Below are 22,527 nucleotides of genomic sequence, written 5' to 3'. Positions count from 1 at the left end.
TTGCTCTACTCACAAGAGCACAACCAATGTGACGTGAAACTGATTCACAACTGTGAAAGATGAACTGTTCTTTGTTTTACCAGCTTATATTTGTTGTAGTTTTAAAATGAAATGTCTTGTCTTTATGGGATTTTAAGTGTCAATGTACATAATGTATTTAATACATATATGATTTCATTCCAAAAGAAAGAGCAAACTATGATCAAATCATTAGAGAAATATAATGCCTTTAATACCTCATTTGTTAAATTTTTGTGTGACCAGATCTCATCTAAACAAAAAGTGATAATATTCCATGTTTCACTCAATTGAAAGCCATAATTGTAATGACTGCAACCTCTAATTAGTAGATTCGCAGCGAAGGAGAAGGAAGGGATATTCTTTCTCATGGAGGAAGGGTTATAAATCTACACCTATACAAGAGGAAGGTACGAAAAACTGTGTTAAAAAAAAGAAAAAAGGTACTCAATAACATGTCCTTTAATTTTTGTTTTAAACACAGAAATGAATTTATTTTAAAAATATGAACACTGTTAAAGGAGAACATAGATTTTTTTACAGATCAAAAGGGGTCATGGGTTTTAAAAGGTAAGAAATACTACTCTTAACAGTGAGGAAATAAATTCTCAAGCCATAAAAAACAAAATGTTAAAATCTTTAATTTTGTTTTTTCAGGAATATGGTAATATTACAGTGATTTTATAACAGAAAGGGAACAGCTTTCTATTTTTCTTGAGATAAATTCTATAAGTTGAAAGAAAACCTTTTTTAAGGGAAAAGATTAGAAGACATTCCTTTCTACTTCTATTTCTTCTTTGAAAATAAGCACCTTTTGTTGTTTCCATCTTAAAAATCACCTTTATCTTCTTTATTTTTCAATTTAGGGAAATAAAAGGGTCATAGATAATTTCTACACTTGGAAAAAAAACTTTAAAAAAATCAAGTAATTAATCAATGACCACAAATAATTTTGATAATTTTAAAACAAAAAAAGCAACCTAAAAAGGATGCATATGATTTATTACAGAATTTCTGGGATTCTACTGGCAACATGTGATATATGTGAAGTTTGTAAACATACGTTCTGGTACACTGTATATAAAATATATTAATAATAACTATAAATTATGTAATTCCATTACAACATGCATCTAAGATACTACTTTCCATCAATATAGGATTCTTCCTTCCAATATTTTGTAATATCAAACACCTGAAATATACTAGATAAAAGAACACAAATATTTATCATGCTTCTAGCATTTATTAATGTGATAGTAAAACTTTTAATATTAAGATCTTAACACCATTTTCTACAAGTGGCACATGCTTACAATCGAAAGTCACATTGACTAACCACCAGATGAAAGTGTTGTATAACACAGACAAGGTGCTCCAGTACTGGATAATAAAAAGAAGTACAGAATTATCATACAAACCTTAGTTTTCTCACTTCCGTGTACTAGTTCTAGAGTTTAATTGTGTATTTTGGTATTTTCTTACCATTAATATAACCTTACATTGAGAATGGCTCAAGATGGTGGAACAGAAGGACATGTGCATAACTCCCTCTTGCGAGAGCACCACAATCACAACTAACTGCTGAACAATCATCAACAGGAAGACACTGGAGCTCACCAGAAAAGATACCCCACATCCAAAGATAAAGGAGAAGCCGTAATGAAACATTAGGAGGGGCGCAATCACAATAAAATCAAATCCCATAATTGCTGGGTGGGTAACTCACAGACTGGAGAACACTTATACCACAGAAGTGCACCCACTGTAGTGAAGGTTTTGAGCCCCACGTCAGGCTTCCCAAACTGGGGGTCCAGCACTAGGAGGAGGAATTCCCACAAAATCAGACTTTGAAGGCTAGCAGGATTTGATTACAGAATTTCAACAGGACTGGGAGAAACAGAAACTCCACTCTTGCAGGGCACACACAAAGTAGTGTGTGCATCAGGACCCAGAGGAAGGAGCAGGGACCCCATAGGAGACTGAACCAGACCTACCTGCTACTGTTGGAGGGTCTCCTGCAGAGGCAGGGGGTGGCTGTGGCTCACCGCGGGGATAAGGAAACTGGCAGCAGAAGATCTGGGAAGTACTCCTTGGTGTGAGCCCTCCCGGAGTCCGCCATTTAACCCCACCAAAGGGCCTATAGGCTCCAGTGCTAGATCGGCTCAGGCCAAACAACCAACAGGGAGGGAAATCAGCCCAACCAATCAGCAAACAAGCAGATTAAAGTTTTACTGAGCTCTGCCCACCAGAGCAACACCCAGCTCTACCCATCACCAGTCTCTCGTATCAGGAAGCTTGCAAAGCCTCGTAGATAGCCTCATCTACCAAAGAGCAGACAGGAGAAGCAAGAACTACAATCCTGCAGCCTGTGGAATGAAAACTACACTCACAGAAAGATAGACAAAATGAAAAGGCAGAGGACCATGTACCAGATGAAGGAACAAGATAAAACCCCAGAAAAACAACTAAATGAAGTGGAGATAGGCAACCTTCCAGAATAAGAATTCAGAATAATGACAGTCAAGATGACACAGGACCTCAGAAAAAAAGAATGGAGGCAAAGATCGAGAAGATGCAAGAAATGTTTAACAAAGACCTAGAAGAATTAAAGAACAAACACCAAGAAAATTAAGGAACAAACAGAGATGAACAATACAATAACTGAAATGAAAAATACACTAGAAGGAATCAATAGCAGAATAACTGAGGCAGAAGAATAGATAAGTAACCTGGAAGACAGAATGGTGGAATTCACTGCTGCAGAACAGAAAAAAGAAAAAAGAATGAAAAGAAATGAAGACAGCCTAAGAGACCTCTGGGACAACATTAAACACAACATTCACATTATAGGGGTCCCAGAAGGTGAAGAGGGAGAGAAAGGACCAGAGAAAATATCTGAAGAGATTACAGTCAGAAACTTCCCTAATATGGAAAAGGAAATGGCCACCCAAGCGCAGGAAGTGTAGAGTCCCAGGCAGGATAAACCCAAGGAGAAACACGTTGAGGCACATAGTTATCAAAATGACAAAAACTGAAGACAAAGATAAATTATTGAAAGCAGCAAGGGAAAAATGACAACTAACATACAAGGGAACTCCCATAAGGTTAACAGCTGATTTCTTAGCAGAAATGTTACAAGCCAGAAGGGAGTGGCAGCATATATTTAAAGTGATGAAAGGAACGAACCTACAACCAAGATTACTCTACCCAGCAAGGATCTCATTCAGATTCGATGGAGAAATCAAAAGCTTTACAGACAAGCAAAACCTAAGAGAATTCAGCACCACCAAACCAGCTTTACCACAAACGCTAAAGGAACTTCTCTAAGTGGGAAACACAAAGGAAGAAAAGGACCTACAAAAACAAACCCAAAACAATTAAGAAAATGGTACTAGGAAGATACATATCAATAATTACTTTAAAAGTGAATGGAGTAAATGCTCCAACCAAAAGACACAGGTTTGCTGAATGGATACAGAAACAAGGCCCATATACATGCAGTCTACAAGAGACCCACTTCAGACCTAGGGACACATACAAACTGAAAGTGAGGGGATGGAAAAAGATATTCCATGCAAATGGAAATGAAAAGAAAGCTGGAGTAGCAATACTCATATCAGATAAAATAGACTTTAAAATAAAGAATGTGGGCTTCCCTGGTGGCACAGTGGTTGAGAGTCCGCCTGCCGATGCAGGGGACACAGGTTCATGCCCCGGTCCGGGAAGATCCTGCATGCCGCGGAGCGGCTGGTCTCGTGAGCCATGGCCGCTGAGCCTGCGCGTCCAGAGCCTGTGCTCCGCAACGGGAGAGGCCACAGCAGTGAGAGCCCCACGTACAGAAAAAAAATAAATAAATAAAATAAAATAAAGAATGTTACAGGAGACAAGAAAGGACACTATATAATGATCAAGGGATCAATCCAAGAAGATATAACAATTACAAATATATAGGCACCCAACACAGGAGGACCTCAAAACATAAGGCAACTACTAACAGCTATAAAGGAGGTAATCGACAGTAACACAATAATAGTGGGGGACTTTAACACCTCACTTACACCAATGGACAGATCATCCAGACAGAAAATTAATAAGGAAACACAAGCTTTAAATGACACAATAGACCAGATAGATTTAATTGATATTTATAGGACATTCCATCCAAAAACAGCAGATTATACTTTCTTCTCAAGTGCACACAGAACATTCTCCAGGATAGATCACATCTTGGGTCACAAATCAAGCCACAGTAAATTTAAGAAAAAGGAAATCATATCAAGCATCTTTTCCACAACACCATGAGATTAGAAATCAATCACAGGAAAAAAATGTAAAAAACACAAACACATGGAGGCTAAACAATACGTTACTAAGACCAAGAGATCACTGAAGAAATCAAAGAGGAAACCCAAAGGATACCTAGAGACAAATGACAATGAAAATACAATGATCCAAAACCTATGTGATGCAGCAAAAGCAGTTCTAAAAGGGAAGTTTATAGCAATACAAGCCTACCGCAAGAAACAAGAAAAATCTGAAACAAACAATCTAACTTTACACCTGAAGGAACTAGAGAAAGAACAAACAAAACCCAAAGTTAGCAGAAGGAAAGAAATCATACAGATCAGAGCAGAAATAAATGAAATAGAAACAAAGAAAACAATAGCAAAGATCAATAAAAATAAAAGCTGGTTGTTTGAGAAGATACACAAAATTGATAAACCATTAACCAGACTCATCAAGAAAAAGAGGGAGAGGACACAAATCAATAAAATTAGAAATGAAAAAGGAGAAGCTACAACAGACACCGCAGAATACAAAGCATCCTAAGAGACTACTACAAGCAACTCTATGCCAATAAAATGGACAACTTGGAAGAAATGCACAAATTCTTAGAAAGCTATAACCTTCCAAGACTGAACCAAGAAGAAACAGAAAATATGAACAGACCAATCACAAGTAATGAAATTGAAACTGTGATTAAAAATCTTCCAACAAACAAATGTCCAAGACCAGAGGGCTTCACAGGTGAATTCTATCAAACATTTAGAGAAGAGCTAACACCCATCCTTCTCAAAGTCTTCCAAAAAACTGCAAAGGAAGGAACACTCCCAAACTCATTCTATGAGGTCAACAACATCCTGATACCAAAACCAGACAAAGATACTACAAAAAAAAGAAAATTACAGACCAATATCACTGATGAATATAGATACAAAAATCCTCAACAAAACAGTAGCAAGCAGTCCAAGAACAAAGTAAAAGGATCATACACCATGATCAAGTGGGATTTATCCCAGGGAAGCAAGGATCCTTCAATATATGCAAATCAATGTGATACACCATATTAACAAATTAAGGAATAAAAACCATATGATCATCTCAACAGATGCAGAAAAAGCTTCTGACAAAATTCAACACCCTTTTATGATAAAAACTCTCCAGAGAGTGGGCATAGAGGGAACCTACCTCAACATAATAAAGGCCATATACGACAAACCCGCAGCAAACATCATTCTCAATGGTGACAAACTGAAAGCATTTCCTCTAAGATCAGGAACAAGACAAGGATGTCCACTCTCACCACTATATTCAACATCGTTTTGGAAGTCCTAGCCATAGTCATCAGAGAAGAAAAAGAAATAAAAGGAATACAAATTGGAAAAGAAGAAGTAAAACTGTCACTGTTTGCAGATGACACAATACTATACGTAGAGAATCCTAAAGATGCCACCAGAAAACTACTAGAGCTAATCAATGAATTTGGTAAAGTGGCAGGATACAAAATTAATGCACAGAAATCTCTTGCATTCCTATACACTAACAATGAAAGATCAGACAGAGACATCACGGTAACAATCCCATTCACCACTGCAACAAAAAGAATAAAATACCTAGGAATAAACCTACCTAAGGAGGTAAAAGACCTGTACTCAGAAAACTATAAGACAATGATGAAAAAAATCAAGGATGACAGTAACAAGATGGAGAGATATACCATGTTCTTGGATTGGAAGAATCAATATTGTGAAAATGACTGTATTACCCAAAGCAATCTACAGATTCAATGCAATCCCTATCACATTACCAATGGCATTTTTTAAAGAACTAGAACAAAAAAAGTCTTAAAATTTGTACAGAGACACAAAAGACCCCAAATAGCCAAAGCAACCTTGAGGGAAAAAAATGGAGCCGGAGGAATCAGACTCCCTGAATTCAGACTACACTACAAAGCTACAGTAATCAAGACAATATGGTACTGGCACAAGAACAGAAATATAGATCAATGGAACAGGACAGAAAGCCCAGAGATAAACCCACACACCTGTGGTCAACTAATCTATGACAAAGGAGGCAAGGATATACAATGGAGAAAAGACAGTCTCTTCAATAAGTGGTGCTGGGAAAATCACTGGGACAGCTACATGTAAAAGAATGAAATTAGAACACTCCCTAACATCATACACAAAAATAAACTCAAAATGGTTTAGAGACCTAAATGCAAGACCAGACACTATAAAACTCTTAGAGGAAAACATAGGAAGAATGTTATTTGACATAAATCACATCAAGATCTTTTTTGATCCACCTCCTAGAGTAATGGAAATATAAATAAAAATAAACAAATGGGACCTAATGAAATTTAAAAGCTTTTGCACAGCAACAGAAACTATAAACAGGATGAAAAGACAACCCTGAGAATGGGAGAAAATATTTGCAAATGAATCAATGGACAAAGGATTAATCTCTAAAATATATAAACAGCTCCTGCAGCTCAATATTAAAAAAAACACAAACAACCCAATCCAAAAATGGGCAGAAGACCTAAATAGACATTTCTCCAAAGAAGACATACAGATGGCCAAGAGGCACATGAAAAGCTGCTCAACATCACTAATTATTATATAAATGCAAATCAAAACTACAATGAGGTATCACCTCACATCGGTCAGAATGGCCATCATCAAAAAATCTAGAAACAATAAATGCTGGAGAGGGTGTGGAGAAAAGGGAACCCTCTTGCACTGTTGGTGGGAATGTAAATTGATACAGCCACTATGGAGGACAGTATGCAGGTTCCTTAAAAAACTAAAAATAGAATTACCATATGACCCAGCAATCCCACTACTGGGCATATACCCAGAGAAAACCATAATTCAAAAAGAGTTATGCACCACAATGTTCACTGCAGCACTATTTACAACAGCCAGGACATGGAAGCAACCTAAATGCCATTGACAGATGAAAAGATAAAGATGTGGTACATATACAGAATGGAACATTACTCAGACATAAAAGGAACGAAATTGGGTCATTTGTAAAGACGTGGATGGATCTAGGGACTGTCATACAGAGTGAAGTAAGTCAGAAAGAGAAAAACAAATATCATATCTTAACACATATATGTAGAATCTAGAAAAATGGTACAGATGAACCAGTCTGCAAGGCAGAAATAGACACACAGATGTAGAGAACAAACATATGGACACCAAGGGTGAAAGCGGGGTGGGGTGAGGCGGGCAGTGGTGGTGGGATGAATTAGGAAACTGGGATTGACATATATACACTAATATGTATAAAACAGATAACTAATAAGAAGAACCTGCTGTATAAAAAAATAAAATTTAAAAATAATATATATATAACCTGACATTATTCTACTTTCAATGAGATTCATCTTTTGAAATATCCAGTAACATAATGGCTTGACATAGAAGTGGAAAGTGGATACTTAATGTAGTGTAAATGAATATAATTTTAACTTAGTCAAACAGCCAATGAAATAACATAACATACTCTGAGTTAACTTTTTTGTTTCAAGTACCTTCAAGGCATTTGGATAGTAATGTCTTTTCATAATTTTCTAGTTTCAATTCTTACTGTTGGCTTCTAAATACAGCTGTTTTACCACCTTTTTTGGAGAGAGTTTATCAGTATCCACATGCCTTCACGGGCAGAAATCTGGGAAAACCTGTAACTGAGAACAGAAATAGTATTTCCTAAGACTTCACATTTCCCTACCTGCAAATACTAACAATGAAAAAAATAGGAATTTTGGTTTGTTGAAAAGATCACATAATTTTAAACAAATTGTACACGCTCATAAAGCAGGATTCTTTTGTAATATGACAGTCATAATTTTTATTTTATTTATTTATTTATTTAATTTTTTTTTTTTGCGGTACACGGGCCTCTCACTGTTGTGGCCTCTCCTGCTGCGGAGCACAGGCTCCGGACGCGCAGGCTCAGCGGCCATGGCTCACGGGCCCAGCTGCTCCGCGGCATGTGGGATCCTCCTGGACCAGGGCACGAACCCGCATCCACTGGATCAGCAGGCGGACTCTCAACCACTGTGCCACCAGGGAAGCCCCATAATTTTTAATACGTAAAAATTAGAAAGGAAATAACTAGTAACAAATATTTTATTTCAAAATTCTCATTAGATTCCTACCTCAAAATTTCTGTTTTGTACCAACTTCAACATACTATTTACCCTGTAATTATAAATGGCCACAAGCAAGAACTTAGATTACTTTAATATGTTATTATAGCTCTTAAGTATAGGAAGGGGAAATATATATATACTGTGTATATACATATTTATATTTTAAAACACAGAATAAAAGTCAAATTGTTTTCAATGAAAACAAAGTATACATCACTCTTTTTGTTTGTTTGTTTTTTGGGGTTTTTTTTTTTGCGGTACGCGGGCCTCTCACTGTTGTGGTCTCTCCCGTTGCGCAGCACAGGCTCCCGACGCGCAGGCTCAGCGGCCATGGCTCACGGGCCCAGCCGCTACGCGGCGTGTGGGATCTTCCCGGACCCGGGCACGAACCCATGTCTCCTGCGTTGGCAGGCGGATTCTCAACCACTGCGCCACCAGGGAAGCCCTACATCACTCTTAATTACAACATCACGTGAAGTGTCAAAATAGAGCAAAACAGTCTCATTATAGGTCCTAGAAGGGGAATTTGCATATGGCAAAGCGTGCACAGAGATATTCAGGGGTTAACTGAATATCTTTTATACAGCTGTAAGTAGAAAACAGGTAGCTTATAAATTTGACCACTGACTACACTGTATTTTAAAAATCTATGTACTACCCCTTCCAAAGCCTTATATGTATTTTTAGAGCACACCACAGAAAAGGCTACAGAAGTTTCCCTGGGGAAAATGAACAGCATGTTTCCCAAAATTAAATATATCTCAACAATGGTTATAAACAACAATAGCCTGAAGAAGGTATCAAAAAAGTGGTATATCATCACTTATGATTTTTATTAATATGTGGATTACTTTAGGATATAAAAGAAGTAGGTAATTAGCAAATGTTTACCATGGTGTCCTCAAATAGAATTATATGTATGCCTTGAAGAATAAAAACAAAGAGCAAAATACCCTCTTCTAGGTGGCTTGAAGAAAACTACTTCAAGTATTATTATTCAACAATAACTTATCTCTTCTAAAGAGGATCTATTAATTAATTCAGAAACAAGTGTCCTAACACCCAAAGTACCAAACATAAAGCCTAAAGATATCTCTTCAAAATGAATTCAATTTTATAAACTAGGAGGCCTCATAAAGCATAATCGGAAAAGATGTCAGGAAAATGGTTTCAAAACATAAGAAAACATTTCTATGGTCTCTTGCAGAACAGTACTTAGTAGTGTCAGTGGGGATGATACTAAATACTAATTTGGGCTTCACAATCTATAGAACACTTACAGTAGGTTTCAAACAAGAAGTAAACAAAGGTTTATTCCAATACCTACAAATTTCTTACTGAAAATTAGGCAAAAATAATAATGAACATCTTGGAGGAGAATAGCAGAGGCAGTTAAGGAAGATCTGCCCTACACCAGTCTTTAAAATCAATTACAGAGGGGAGGATAAGAGACCTATCATTTACTGAACATATAAAATCCACCAAGTATTTTTACATTCATTGCCTTACTTAATTTTATCTCCACAGCCATTTTAAAACACAACTGGTGGGCTTCCCTGGTGGCGCAGTGGTTGAGAGTCCACCTGTCGATGCAGGGGACACAGGTTCGTGCCCTGGTCTGGGAGGATCCCACATGCTGTGGAGCGGCTGGCCCTGTGAGCCATGGCCGCTGAGCCTGCGCGTCTGGAGCGTGTACTCTGCAACGGGAGAGGCTGCAGCAGTGAGAGGCCCGCATACCGCAAAAGAAAATAAACAAAATAAATAAATAAAATTTTAAAATAAATAAATAAAAATAAAACACAACTGGTACCATCCTCATACTATGGACAGGGCAATTGGGATTCAGAGATTTAAACAATCTGCCTGAGAATAATAGCAATCATGTTTTCAGACTAAAGTAGAAATATATCAAATAAAGACAATAGCGGAGAGTGCTGATGGCTGTGCAACATTGTGAATGTACTTAATGCTACTGAATGGTATACCTAAAAATGGTTAAAACTGTTTATTTTGTTATGTATACTTACCACAATAAAAAAAAAAAAACTACAAAAAGACCCCTGAGACTAGAAAGACCAAAATAATGACCAAATCCAAAAAGTGCTCTTAAGTGGAGAAAATCATTATTTAAAAAATATTGTCAGGGGACTTCCTTGGTGGCACAGTGGTTAAGAATCCACCTGCCAAGGCAGGGGACACAGGTTGGATCCCTGTTCCGGGAAGACCCCACATGCCGCAGAGCAACTAAACCCATGTGCCACGACTACTGAGCCCATGTGCCACAACTACTGAAGCCTGCAAGCCCTAGAGCCCACATGCCACAACTACTGAAGCCCGTGCGCCTAGAGCCTGTGCTCTGCAACAAGAGAAGCCACTGCAGTGAGAAGCCCACGCACTGCAACAAAGAGTAGCCCCCAGTCGCCGCAACCAGAGAAAGCCTGCGCACAGCAACGAAGACCCAACACAGCCAAAAATAAATAAAACTTTAAAAAAATTGTCAGAAAAACTGAATATCAATGTGGAGAAAAACATATCCACACCATACACTATGAGTAATTCTAAATATATGAAAAACCAATAAGCTTTCAAATAATTTTGGAGAAAACAGAAGAGCATATTTATTGCATCTGTGGGAAAGAGATAAAATTTGGGGTAATAAAGGAAAGCATAAGCAACAAATTGACAGATCTGGTTATGTAAAACATACTTTCATGCAGTGAAAAAATAACAAATCTAAGATTAAAAGGATATAACAAATGGAAGCAATACCTGCAATAATTATGACAGATAAAGCTTAATGTCTACAATATAAACCCAACCAGGGCTTCCTTGGTGGCACAGTGGTTAAGAATCCATCTGCCAGACTTCCCTGGTGGCACAGTGGTTAAGAATCCGCCTGCCAATGCAGGGGACACGGACTCGAGCCCTGCTCCGGGAAGATCCCACATGCCATGGAGCAACTAATCCCGTGTGCCACAACTACTGAGCCTGCGCTCTAGAGCCCGCAAACCACAACTATTGAAGCCTGTGTGCCCAGAGCCTATGCTCCGCAACAAGAGAAGCCACTTCAATGAGAAGCCCACACACCGCAACAAAGAGTAGCCCCCACTTGCCGCAACTAGAGAAAGCCCACGCACAGCAACGAAGACCCAACGCAGCCGAAAATAAAGATAAATAAAAATTTTTAAAAAAAGAATCCGCCTGCCAATGCATGGGACACAGGTTCGAGCCCTGGTCCAGGAAGATCCCACATGCCACAGAGCAACTAAGCCCATGAGCCACAATTACTGACCCCGTGTGCTGCAACTATCGAAGCCCATGAGCCTAGAGCCCATACTCCGCAACAAGAGAAGCCACTGCAATGAAAAGCCCACACACCACAACGAAGAGTAGCCCCCGCCTGCTGCAACTAGAGGAAACCTGCGTGCAACAACAAAGACCCAACACAGCCAAAAATAAATAAATAAAATAAAAATAAATTTTAAAAATAAAAAATAAACCCAACCAGTTCAACATTTACTGCTCATCTGTTATGCAGCAAATGATGACTAACATACACATCCACCAAAGGATATAAACAGTTTAAGTAACAACCAAGATCAAATTGGCACTTTGGAAAAAAGATTCTCACTACTAACTGAATAAATTTTAATATTTTTAAGATACCACTTCACACTTATTAAATTACTAAAAATAAATCTAAACCATAAAACCTAAAGTTATGTGGGACTTAAGAAGAAAAGAAATATTCAGGCACTGCTGTAAAATTGTATGTATCTTCAGACTGTTCTCTGGTTAGAGTATAAAAGAGGTCATAAAATTGCCCATGGCCTGAACAATTTTTCTTGGATTTCCCCCCGAAAATTAAATAGAGGAGTAAAAAGCTAACTCTATTTTAGAAATTGAGTAAGTTTCTTGTTCACAGTAATGAAATATTAGAAACAACCAACATGTGGAGAATAATTTATCTAAGCTGTAATTCTATATTCGATATTAAATGAAACTGCAACCTATTTCCACACAAGCTCATTTAAAAAGTAAGATTTTACATTAATTACAGCATAATAATAATACCTTAAATAGTTTAATAAAAATCAAAAGCAGGGCTTCCCTGTTGATGCAGTGGTTAAGAATCCGCCTGCCAATGCAGGGGACATGGTTTCGAGCCCTGGTCCAGGAAGATCCCACATACCGCGGAGCAATTAGGCCCGTGCGCCACAACTACTGAGCCTGAGCTGTAGAGCCCACGAGCCACAACTACTGAACCTGCGTGCCACAACTACTGAAGCCCGCATGCCTAGAGCCCGTGCTCCGCGACAAGCGAAGCCACCACGATGAGAAGCCCGCACACCACAACAGAGTAGGCCCCTCTCGCCACTACTAGAGAAAGCCCACGTGCAGCAATGAAGACCCAACGCAGCCAAAAGCATATAGATAGATAGATAGATAGATAGATAGATAGATAGATAGATAGATAGATAGATAGATAGAATTGAGCACATGACCCTCCCTTTTAAAATTACATTCCTAATATTAACTTAAGCTATTTATTCCTTTTCTTTCATTAAATCTCTAACTATTCTATTACATTAGTTTGACCTCATGGTCATACTCTTAAAAGTTTTAAAATGTTTTAAATTTATAAACTCAAAACTTCTTTTTCACTGTTGTTAACTGGTACTTTAAGGACTGTCTAAAAATCCTAAAAAGATTCTTTTTTTAAGCTACTTTTTAATTTCTTGTACAATCTAGCAAAAATAACAATTTGATTTATCTTTATAGCCATAAGTCTTTAATTTACAAGACACAAACTTCGATCTATTGTTAATGAAACAGGTAATTTTAATTATACGGGATATAAAAATAAGTTATTTTACCATTTCTAGTCAGAGATGAGTATCATGGTTTTGGAAAAACAAAATATCTCTTAACCTACCAAAACCTCAAAGTTATTAGTGAAAGAGTTCTCTGCTTCATTATTAATTAATAATTAAGAATTCTTCAAAACTACTTCTCTGACCCCTACTGTGTTCTGTAAATCTGACAGTTAACAATTCTGTCAAAACTACTCATTTTCCTTTGGTCCTAAGATTCCTGTGGAATCTTGATCCTAAATTCCACAATGGCAGAGACCGCCTTCTTTTTAGTATCTGAGAGCACACAGCAGGCAATCAATAAATGTTTGTTCAACAAAGTACAATTTCTAGGCTCTTGATTCCTCTAAATATCTACTTAAAACCAGTTCATTAAGAACCTTCGATATATTTAGAGGAACAAAAAATTCAAATCTTCACTTTTCTCATTTCTCACCAGGAATGCCTAAGTCTTTAATTCTTTACAAGGTTTTATTAACTGATTTGAAGAACATCATTTTGAAGTCTGTGTTAAGTGAAAAGTTCCCTTCAAATAAAAGAAAGGACTGATATGCTTTAAATCAAATCTTAATATCACATACATGACAAGGGATCACAACACACACACTACTTACTTAGAGGTGAGGAGTTAGGAGACCTTAAGTTTCTGTCCCTTAATAGGCTGAGAAAGGAAGGAGGGAAGGAAGGAAAAGAGGGAGGGAGGGAGGGAAGGAGGGAGGGTGCGGGGAGAGAGAGAGATCAAGTATGAAATCACCTTCCCCAAACACAAATATACACAGCTATCATGAAACATTTCCGGCCAAAGATGGGTCCACATCCTAATCCCCAGAACCCATAAATGTTACCTTATTTGTAATAAAGAGTCTTTGCAGATGTATTTAAGGATGCTGAGATGAGATTATCCCAGATTATCTGGGTAGGCCATAAATGCCATCTTAAGAGAAAGGCAGAGAGAAATTTAACACCCACACACATACACGGAGGAGAAGGCAATATAAATATGGAGGCAGAGACTGGAGTGATATGGTCAAAGAATGCCAGCAGCCACTAGAAGCTGGAATAGGCAAGGAATGGATTCTACCCCTAGAGCCTATGGAGGGAGTGCAAACCTGCCAACACCATGATTTTAGGCCTCTGGCCTCCAGAACTGTGAGGATAAATTTCTGTTGTTTTAAGCCTCCAAATTTGTGGCAATTTATTATGGCACCCACAGGAAACTAATACTGTTTGTAAAGAAGTTTATTTTGTTTTTCATTCATTTTTGCTATTACCTCTCAGCTTAGGTTTGTTGGCCATCTGGCCACTGAATGAAACACATAAGCTGAAAACAAAGGTAGGAAATGAAGAAAAGTATGTAAATAAGACAACAGAACACGATTATACATACAGTTGCAAAAATGCTTCCAAACATTAAGAAGAATAAAAAGCTTTCCAAATAATTGGACAGTTTGCCTAACAGAACTGTCACATTACAAAATTAGCATTTTCCTGCTTTCACTCTGGGTCAAATCCTAAATTTATAGTTGAAGAAATTTCCAGGTAACATAGTAAAACTTATGGTCCCAGGTGTTTCATGGATCTTGAGACACCTTAGTGATCTGTCTAATGCCTTAAGAACAAACAAGTATTAGTAGCTGTAAGATAGCATTTAAAATCAGCATATAGTCACTGTACTGGACTATTTGATATGTTCTACTTGGGGAAAAAAAATACTGCTAGAGCTAAACCTGAAAGATATACAAGTCCTCCTTTCCAGCTGGTCTTGAATAATTTTCTTAGGCACACTGTGCCTCAAGATTGACGTTCATCTATTTTGACTGAAGTTCCTATTTTGTATTTCTTTCATGAAGTCATTTTGTGATATCTATAAAGTACTATGCTTCTTCATAAAAACATTACTAAACATTTAACTTAAATTTTTGTAACACTGTGCTAAGCACTGTATTAAGAACATTAATAAACGGATTATAGAATGATACTGGATAATCAAAAAAGTTTGTCATTAGAAAAACATGACTTTTCTAACTAAGCAAATACCTCTTTTTGGAGGGGGCATATACTTCTTTCTTTGGAGCTTCCGTTTTTGTTTTTCTTGAATAGAGCCCTAGAATTCTTTCTCAACATAAAATATTCATAGAATATCTGAAACCAGAAGAAAAACACTAAAATAAAATAGAGGGTAGAATATGCCAGGTGTTTTAAGACATATTCTGAAAGAAATCAAAATTAGTGTGTTTTGGCTGCTTTCAAAAATTTATCTCAGTGTTGAAAATACCATTTAACTAAACACTAAAATGAATATATCAGACAGAGTAAAAATTAAAGGCTTCATTAATTTAACCAATAAAAGCTGTTAATGCTAACTTCAAGCAACAAAGTAAACAAGAAGAGTAAATTTTAGGAACTTACTCTTTTTCTTGATAAAGAGTCTTAATTGAAACAATTTTCCCAGAGGCTATTATTTTCTGGTTGGTCTAAAATGAGAGGATCAAATCTACAGAGGCCAGCAATCTCAAACTCTGGAATCTCCTCTGAATGCAACTCAAAAAGGATGACACACAAATTAAACTTAATCACTAAAAGAAAAGTGTATGCTTTCCAAACAAACTTCAAGGTAATGTCATCAAAGTTTTTTTAAAAAATTATATTTTAATTTAAATTGCATTTAACACATAAATTAATTTAGGGGGAAATGATGAGTTTACAATATTGTGAGCTCCTATCTAATAGCACAGTATGTATTTCCAGTTACTTAATCTTTTTTTTAAAATGTCTCTCAGCAGATCCTCTACGTTTATTTTTATTTCTTATTTTTTTCTGCAGTATGCGGGCCTCTCACTGCTGTGGCCTCTCCCGTTGTGAGGCACAGGCTCCGGACGTGTGGGCTCAGCGGCCATGGCTCACAGGCCCAGCCGCTCCGCGGCATGTGGGATCCTCCCGGACCGGGGCACGAAGCTGTGTCCCCTGCATCGGCAGGCGGACTCTCAACCACTGCGCCACCAAGGAAGCCCCTCTAAGTTTCCTTATGTTGGCATTTTATCTTTTCGTTTGTTATATTTTTCATTTCTGAAGAAGTTATTTTTTATATATAGGATAGTTTTTGATATTGGTACATTAATTTTGTAAACGTTACCAAAGTCTCTTATTGCTTCTAACAATGTTGATTCTTGAGGTTCACATATATATTTTCCCCACCTGCATAAAAATAGCTCCTCTTTCCCCAATATTAACTTCTTTATTTCTTCTTCTTACCTAATGATATTGGCTTACACCTCCACTATAATATTAAGTAACAGTGCTAATTGTTGGGCATCCTTTTCTTGTTCCTCACATTAATAAAAATACATATAGCATACCACTACTAAGCATGACATTGGTCAAGTGCTTTTTTGGCATCCAAATAAACGACCATCTGGTTTTTCTCTTGACTATTAATATAGCATATTACAAGATTTCCTAATATTGAACCACATATGCATTTGGTTCAGAGATGAAACTCTGGCATTGTAGAATATTATTTTAATGTACTGTTGAATCTGTTTTCTAGTACTGAATTTATGATGTTCAATAACTGCCTCTAATTGTTTTAAATGAACACCCTGAGAGGGGAAAGGCTATTTGTACAGGGTGAGCTCCAGTCAGGTCAAATATAGTCTTGAGAATGAGGTCTTTCAAGGAACCACCTGACAGGTCAAATAATGACAGTTTTCTGGGAACAGGGCTGTGAAGGAGCTCCAATCTTGTTCTGCCCCTTCCAGTGGCTTCCAGGTTGCTAGTTTTCACCATGACTGGGGGCTGCTGGTTTCCAAGGCTACTATGGAGCTGGAGAGAGGAGAATGGGAACAATGCAAGCTAAAATGCTATACAAAGTTCACCGTTTTTGCTGAGATTCAGCCATTTTTCTTGAATAAGTGTTCAGATTGCTGCAAGCCTGTAGTTAATTTTCAGAGTCCTGAAACAGTTGATTCTGACTATTTTTGCCAGTATTCTCACTGCTTTTATGAAGGAGAATTTTCAGAGGTTCTTATTGTTGACATCCTTTGCATTTCAATTCAGCTCAATCTTTATACTTATTAATTTGCTATTCACACTTTCTGATTCTTAAAATTTCAATATTTACATTTATTTCCTTTTTCATTTCCTCTGAAATTACTAACGATGCTTATCTTTAAAATCTCCTTCAGTTTATACTATTCACTATTTTCTTTAGTGTTGGAAGCATTTTGTACCTCTCTTTCATAGAATTAATTTTCCTTAAATGGCCAATAAGTCTAGGTTAGTAGCTCATATTTTTAATTAGGAATTTCTTTTCTTTTTTTTAAAAAAAATAAATTTATTTATTTATTTTTGGCTGCATTGGTTCTTCACTGCTGTGTGCAGGCTCTCTCTAGTGGTGGCGAGTGTGGGCTACTCTCCATAGCAGTGTGCAAGGTTCTCATTGAGGAGGCTTCTCTTGTTGCAAAGCATGGGCTCAAGGCGTGCAGCCTTCAGTAGCTGTGGCACATGGGCTTCAGTAGTTGTGGCTCACGGGCTCTAGAGCACAGGCTCAGTAGTTGTGGTGCACAGGCTTAGTTGCTCGAAGGCATGTGAGATCTTCCTGGACCAGGGCTCGAACCCATGTCCCCTGCATTGGCAGGCGGATTCTTAACCACTGTGCCACCAGGGAAGCCCCAGGAATTTCAACTAAACAGTGTATCCTCAGAGTGGGTGAGAATCTTCGTTCGTATATTATTATTTGCAGGATCTACTTATATATATCCACTTCTAGTAACTATGGAAGAGGGGTGAAATATGCAGTTAGGCAGTGTATGCAGGTCACCTGCTTTCTGGATATGAATTCCTTCCTCTTCTGAATATCACATAAATTACTACGGATATATCTAGTCTCCCATGCCACGACTCTAACTTTAGAGAGTAGCTATCATAGCTTTATCTGGGGGAGAAACACTCTGTTAGTTAGCTACTCACTTTGCTTTTTGCTTCCGCTGCTTTTGGGTGGAAGTCTATAGTTGCTTCAGGCTGTGCTTGCTTCTTTCTCTACCCTCAAAATTCATTCATTCACTTACAAAATATTTATTGAGTGCCTAATACGTGCCAGGCACTAGTTCAGATACTGGGAATTCAGTGATGAACACAAAGTCCCCAGCCTCAAGGAACTTATATTCTAACAGGAAGACAAACAAATACATAAGGTAATATAATTTCACAAAGTAATAATACTTTTCTTTTTAGATCGTTTTTCTTGATGTGGACCACTTTTAAAGTCTTTTACTGAGTTTGTTGCAATATTGTTTCTGTTTTATGTTTTGGTTTTTTGGCTGCAAGGCACATGGTATCTTAGCTCCCTGACCAGAGATCAAACCTATGCCCCCTGAATTGGAAGGCGAAGTCTTAACCACTGAAACAACAGGGAGGTCCCCAAAGTAATATTTTGGAAAGTAAAACAAAGGAAGGAGTCCTTCCCATCAGTAAGCTTGCACAAGACTCTCAGATAGCCTCATCCACAAGAGGGCAGACAGCAGAAGCAAGAAGAACTACAATTCTGCAGCCTGTGGAACAAAAACCACATTCACAGAAAGACAGACAAAATGAAAAGGCAGAGGACCCTGTACCAGATGAAGGAACAAGATAAAACCTCAAAAAAACAACTAAATAAAGTGGAGATAGGCAACCTTCCAGAATAAGAATTCAGAATAATGACAGTCAAGATGATCCAGGACCTCGGAAAAAGAAGGGAGACAAAGATCGAGAAGATGCAAGAAACATTTAACAAAGACTTAGAAGAATTAAAGAACAAACACCTAGAAGAATTAAAGAACAAACAAACAGAGATGAACAATATAATAACTGAAATGAAAAATACACTAGAAGGAATCAATAGCAGAATAATTGAGGCAGAAGAACAGATAAGTGACCTGGAAGACAGAATGGTAGAATTCACAGCAGCAAATAGAATAAAGAAAAAAGAATGAAAAGAAATGCAGACAGCCTAAGAGACCTCTGGCACAACATTAAATGCAACAACATTTGCACTATAGGGGTCCCAGAAGGAGGAGAGAGAGAAAGGACCTGAGAAAATATTTGAAGAGATTACATTCAAAAACTTCCCTAACATGGGAAAGGAAATAGCCACCCAAGTGCAGGAAGCGCAGAGAGTCCCAGGCAGGATAAACCCAAGGATAAACACGCCGATGCACATAGTAATCAAATTGACAAAAAATTGAAGACAAAAAAAATTACTGAAAGCAGCAAGGGAAAAACAACAAATAACATACAAGGGAACTCCCATAAGGTTAACAGCTGATTTCTCAGCAGAAAATCTACAAGCCAGAAGGGAGTGGCAGGATATATTTAAAGTGATGAAAGGGACAAACCTACAACCAAGATTACTCTACCCAGCAAGGATCTCATTCAGATTCGATGGAGAAATCAAAAGCTTTACAGATAAGCAAAAGCTAAGAGAATTCAGCACCACCAAACCAGCTCTACAATAAATGCTAAAGGAACTTCTCTAAGTGGGAAACACAAAGGAAGAAAAGGACCTACAAAAACAAACCCAAAACAATTAAGAAAATGGTACTAGGAACATACATATCAATAATTACCTTAAAAGTGAATGGATTAAATATTCCAACCAAAAGACACAGGCTTGCTGAATGGATACAAAAACAAGGCCCATATATATGCTATCTACAAGAGACCCACTTCATACCTAGGGACACATACAGACTGAAAGTGAAGGGATGGAAAAAGATATTCCATGCAAATGGAAATCAAAAGAAAGCTGGAGTAGCAATACTCATATCAAATAGACTTTAAAATAAAGAATGTTATAAGAGACAAGGAAGGACACTCACTATATAATGATCAAGGGATCAATCCAAGAATAAGATATGACAATTTAAAATATATATGCACCCAACACAGGAGCATCTCAATTCATAAGGCAACTGCTAACAGCTATGAAAGAGGAAATCAACAGTAACACAATAATAGTGGGGGACTTTAACACCTCACTTACACCAATGGACAGATTATCCAGACAGAAAATTAATAAGGAAACACAAGCTTTAAATGATACAATAGACGTGATAGGTATAACTGATATCTATAGGACCTTCCATCCGAAAATAGCAGATTACACTTTCTTCTCAAGTGTGCACGGAACATTCTCCAGAAGAGATCACATCTTGCACCACAAATCAAGCCTCGGTAACTTTAACAAAATTGAAATCATATCAAGCATCTTTACCAACCACAAAGCTATGAGATTAGAAATCAATTATAGGGAAAAAACATAAAAAACACAAACACATGGAGGCTACACCATACGTTATTAAGTAACCAAGAGATCATGGAAGAAATCAAAGAGGAAATCAAAAAATACCTAGAGACAAATTACAACGAAAACACGAAAACCCATAACCTATGGGATGCAGCAAAAGCAGTTCTAAGGGGGAAGTTTATAGCAATAGAAGCCTACCTCAAGAAACAAGAGAAATCTCAAATAAACAATCTAAGTTTACACCTAAAGGAACGAGAGAAAGAAGAACAAACAAAACCCAAAGTTAGTAGAAGGAAAGAAATCAAAAAGGTCAGAGCAGAAATAAATGAAATAGAAACAAATAAAATAGCAAAGATCAATAAAATAAAAGCTGGGTTTTAGAGAAGATAAACAAAACTGATAAACCTTTAGCCAGACTCATCAAGAAAAAGAGAGAGAGGACTAAAATCAATGAAATTAGAAATGAAAAAGGAGAAGTTATAAAGGACACCACAGAAATACAAAGCATCCTAAGAGACTACTACAAGCAACTCTGTGCCAATAAAATGGACAACCTGGAAGAAATGCACAAGCTCTCAGAAAGGTGTAACCTTGCAAGACTGAACCAGGAAGAAACAGAAAATGTGATGAGACCAATCACAGGTAATGATATTGAAACTGTGATTTAAAATTTTCCAACAAACAATAGTCCAGGACCAGATGGCTTCACAGGTGAATTCTATCGAACATTTAGAGAAGAGTTAACACCCATCCTTGTCAAACTCTTCCAAAATACTGCAGAGGAAGGAACACTCCCAAACTCATTCTATGAGGCCATCATCACCCTGATACCAAAACCAGAAAAAGATACTACAAAAAAAGAAAATTACAGACCAATATCACTCTTCAATATAGATGCAAAAATCCTCAACAAAATACTAGCAAACAGAGTCCAACAACACATTAAAAGGATCATACACTGTGATCAAGTGGGATTTATCCCAGGGATGCAAGCATTCTTCAATATATGCAAATTAATCAATGTGATACACCACATTAACAAATTGAAGAATAAAAACCATATGATCATCTCAACAGATGCAGAAAAAGCTTCTGACAAAATTCAACACTCGTTTATGATAAAAACTCTCCAGAGAGTGGGCATAGAGGGAACCGACCTCAACATAATAAAGGCTGTATACAACAAACACACAGCACACATCATTCTCAATGGTGAAACACTGAAAGTATTTCCTCTAAGATCAGGAACAAGACAAGGATGTCCATTCTCACCACTATTATTCAACAAAGTTTTTCAAGTCCTAACCAAGGCAATCAGAGAAGAAAAAGAAATAAAAGGAATCCAAATCAGAAAAGAAGAAGTCAAAGTGTCACTGTTTGCAGATGACATGATACTATACATAGAGAATCCTAAAGATGCCACCAGAAAACTACTAGAGCTCATCAATGAATTTGGTAAAGTTGCAGGATATAAAATTAATGCACAGAAATCTCTTGCATTCCTATACATTAATGATGAAAAGTCTGAAAGAGAAATTAAGGAAATACTCCCATTTACCATTGCAGCAAAAAGAATAAAATACCTAGGAATAAACCTACCTAGGGAGGCAAAAGACCTGTATGCAGAAAACTACAAGACACTGATGAAAGAAATTAAAGATGATACACACAGATGGAGAAATATACCATGTTCTTGGATTGGAACAATCAATATTGTGAAAATGACTATACAACCCAAAGCAATCTACAGATTCAATGCAATCCCTATCAAATTACCAATGGCATTTTTTACAGAACCAGAAGAAAAAAAATCTTAAAATTTGTACGGAGACACAAAAGACCCTGAACAGCCAAAGCAGTCTTGAGCGAAAAAAACAGAGCTGGAGGAATCAGACTCCCTG

The 22,527-nt window shown here is 37.3% G+C and overlaps 1 protein-coding gene across 7 annotated transcripts in view; it reads right to left on the bottom strand.

The window, feature by feature from the left end:
• Nucleotides 1-22,527, bottom strand: part of EYA3 (EYA transcriptional coactivator and phosphatase 3) — a 107,588-nt gene that overhangs the window by 71,010 nt on the left and 14,051 nt on the right. For 2 of the 7 annotated variants that reach the window (XM_067013809.1, XM_059036203.2), the window contains exon 2: nucleotides 13,956-14,002. The exons of 4 other annotated variants lie outside the window; for them this stretch is intronic. The gene's annotated coding sequence lies outside the window, so the exon portion shown is untranslated. Of the gene's footprint in view, nucleotides 1-7,846; nucleotides 8,000-13,955; nucleotides 14,003-22,527 lie in introns of all 7 variants that reach the window. One more of the 7 variants, XM_067013788.1, reaches the window with a different exon arrangement.

Source organism: Kogia breviceps, chromosome 1, assembly GCF_026419965.1.
Source record: "Kogia breviceps isolate mKogBre1 chromosome 1, mKogBre1 haplotype 1, whole genome shotgun sequence".
Classification (NCBI taxonomy): domain Eukaryota; kingdom Metazoa; phylum Chordata; class Mammalia; order Artiodactyla; family Physeteridae; genus Kogia; species Kogia breviceps.
This window is presented reverse-complemented; position numbering and strand designations above follow the sequence as displayed.